The sequence below is a fragment of the Octopus bimaculoides genome, chromosome 2 (assembly GCF_001194135.2).
Source record: "Octopus bimaculoides isolate UCB-OBI-ISO-001 chromosome 2, ASM119413v2, whole genome shotgun sequence".
Lineage (NCBI taxonomy): Eukaryota > Metazoa > Mollusca > Cephalopoda > Octopoda > Octopodidae > Octopus > Octopus bimaculoides.
Window position 1 is genome coordinate 192,132,560 of NC_068982.1, and position 3,453 is coordinate 192,136,012.

Here is a 3,453-nt window from a genome sequence, read left to right on the forward strand (position 1 = left end):
GAAGTATATGTACACACACACATGTATATTTAGTTGAAAGGGGTGTAGCTATATATATATAAATATATACTGTCGAGTCTTTTATTTAGCTGAAGCAACAGACGAGATAAGCAGCAAATGTTAATGACCTGTGAGAAATGGTCATTAATGAACAGAGTCAATCATTATTGTCTCAACTGAATGGAGTGGTTTGAGAAATATTATGGAATTCTGCCCACATCTGTTGAAGCACCATTGATGACTGCATTAAACTAGTGATGGCAGCACAAGAGGACTCTCTTCATGTGGGACAGTGATCCAATAACAAGAAACAGACGTGCAGTAATTAAACTAATTAATAAATTAATAAGGAGAAGATTAGTGCAATTGGGTTATCGTCATTATTTTCTGATTAAATTAGGTGCAGATGTAGCTGTGTGGTAAGTTTGCTTCCGAGCCACATGGTTCCAGGGTCAGTCTCACTGCATGGCACCTTGGGCAAGTGTCTTCTACTATAGCCTTGGGCCAACCAAAGCCTTGCAAATACATCTGGTAGATGGAAACTGAGAGAAACCCATTGTATATACGTGTGTGTGTGTGTGTTTGTCCTCCACCACCGCTTGACAGAGGATGTTGGTTTGTTTACATCCCCATAACTTAGCAGTTCGGTGCAAAGAGACTGATAGAATAAGTACTAGACATTAAAAAAAGAAAATAAGTACTGGAGTCAATTTATCTGACTAAAAAATTCTTCAAGGCATGGCCACAGTCCAGTGTTGTTAACAGTGAACTCTCAGACAAACGGAATCGACCATTGATTAGTCTTTTACACTCAGTGTGTGTGTGCATATTTATGGATATTTCAGTTTGTTCTGGGTTAGTCTTGCTCTCTCTGACTTGTGGCTGTTTCCTGAATCCAAAATTTTTGGTTAGCATCAAAATTGTAAAATAATTCAAGAATTACAAAAACAAGTCGAAATCAAAATGTTCACTTTGTCAAAAACCTTTTTTTCAGCACCAGAATTTTTACAAAATATAAAACCATTTACTCAATGTTCCACTTTTCATGCCAATCTTATGATTTTTATCAAAAGATTTTTTTTTTTTCTTTTTTAATAAAGAGAAATATATAAATATTTTTATAATAAACAATTAATACTAAGATTTAATTCTTTATAAATGATTGAGTTTATAGTAATTTATATTATATATCTTTTTTTATCTTTTTTATTGTGTGTGTGTGTACAGGTGTGAGAGTTGATTCTTGTATAAACACTTAACTTTCTGTGAACTTATTTAAAACTAATTACTGTAAAAAAAAATTTAACTTCTCTTTCTATCACCCCTCTCTCTCTCTCTCTAAATTATTTGATTGCTGTTGAAATCCAAAATAATCCAACAAAATGTCATCTTACAGGTGCTGTTGTTCGATTCTCGTTAAAGAAACCTTTTTCAAACGAGGTCTTCATTGTGACTCGGCTCTCTTTAATGCCATAAGTTTGAAGGTGGGGGGGGGGGTTAAGAAAGTGGGAGTAACTAGTTAATTAGTTCCAGGCTGGGTATTTAATTAATTATATTGAGTATTTAATTAGCAACACCATTAAGCTGATAAATTAACAAAATAATTAACTCAGACTTACAGCTAATTGTTGCTATGTTCCATTCATCGTCTAATTTAAAGATGTTTATGTCCAGGTCAATCTTAACGGAGAAGATTTGTCATAAGAACTCCAACTATGACCATCCCATCTTTTTTTTTTTTTTTTTTTTTTTTTTTTTGTTCAGACATTTTATGCCCCAGACTCCTTTATGGAACATCTTTTTAAGATGTTATGGTTTAAGGGAGAAATAGCTGTTATTTCTAGCAAAACAAGCAACCATGTAGACACTTCATCACTAATTTGAATGAATTTTTCCAAATAATGATTACAGGCTGGTCAACTGTTATATATATATAACCAGTGTCCTGCCTGGACTTCAATGGAAATATGTCTATTTCCAGATGTGGCAAACTGGCAGAACCAAAATGTTTAGTGGTATTTCATCTGACTTTACATACCAAGTTCAAATGCTGCCAAGGTCAACTTTACCTTTTATCCTTTCAAAGTTGATAAATTAAGTACCAGTTGAGTACTAGCATCAACATACTTGATTAACCCCCACCCCCACCCCTCAAATGCAAGCTTTGCACCAAAATTCAAAGCCAATTTAGACTGAAAGGAAAATTTGGCATTTGTGAGATTTCTTCCTCAAACATTTCAATTTGTTTATAAAATACATTTACTCATTGTCCTTGGCATTGATTCAAGTCAAAGGGGATGTCCATTGTCAGACTTAAACATAAGCTACAAATTTAGGGCCCCACAATCTACTGGAGCCACAAAATAATTTTTAAATAATTTCATATTTTTCCAAGAAACCATTTGAGGAGAAAGTTTTTTTAACAAGTCTCTCCCTGCCAACTTTCTATAAACGAAGGCCTCATTAGATCGAAAATTAAGCACAACTACCAATGAAAATTGCAGTATTCATGCCTAATTCTTTGAAAATCATCAGTGCTGTCTTCCGTCAGTTTATGAATGGTTTTTAGCAAGGCATCTCAGCTGAACGAGAGCCTATTCTAGTCAAGTACCTTGACCTCTAAGAGGATGCTTTCCAACTGTAGTTTTCTATTTCTATATCACACAAGATTTACTGAGGAATTAAAAGTTTATCAGTTTTATATTCAATCCCTGTTTCTACTTGTCTCTCCTCTAGAAATATTAATTCCAACAAGACCTGTACTCATAGAAGTGGCTTTCATAGGAGGAACTAGTCAAACACTACAAAGGGATAGGCATAACCCACAAATAAAAGAAAGATCTACCAATGTTGAGCACTCATTCTCACTGCTCAATATTAATGTTTTTGTGTTTGTCTACCAGCACTGCTTGACAACTGATGTTGATGCGTTTATGTCTCTGTAACTTAGTGGTTCAGCAAAAGAGACTGATAGAAGTACCAGGCTTTAAAAGAAACAAAACCAGTTGAGTCATTTGACCCAAAATTGACTGAAACAACATGCAGCTGCACTTGACAGAATATTTCATTCTTTATCTCTGAACAAATGTTCTTTGAGGAAAGACTATTAAGAAATAAGTGACCTTTTTTATTAAATATTGTCAAGTAACACCCTAAAACAAGGTCCAGTATCTAGTTATACCTCAATGCTGTCAAACCCACTTTTTTTAGAAATCTTTTTTTTTTTTTTTGTCACATCAAAATATATAAATAATTATCCAATCTGTGTGTGTGTGTGTGTATATTCTTCACAAACCATTGATCCAGTACACACATGAATGACTTTTGCCTCGCAATGGAACACTGAACTATGCCCAGAGTTGTTCCTCTCCCGTCCTGTCTCCTTCCCTTACAGTATTACCTAACGCAGTCTAATCAGGCAGAAATAGGCTCAGAGTTATTGCCCCTATCTTC

At 34.5% G+C, this 3,453-nt stretch overlaps 2 protein-coding genes across 6 annotated transcripts in view; one reads left to right on the forward strand and one right to left on the reverse strand.

Annotated features, from left to right (window-relative positions):
- The window catches only part of LOC106881939 (long-chain fatty acid transport protein 6), a 55,125-nt gene that overhangs the window by 46,788 nt on the left and 4,884 nt on the right, over positions 1-3,453 (forward strand). The window lies entirely within an intron of this gene.
- LOC106881941 (Golgi phosphoprotein 3 homolog sauron) overlaps positions 1-3,453 on the reverse strand; it is a 148,603-nt gene that overhangs the window by 37,841 nt on the left and 107,309 nt on the right. The gene's annotated exons all lie outside the window — the stretch shown is intronic.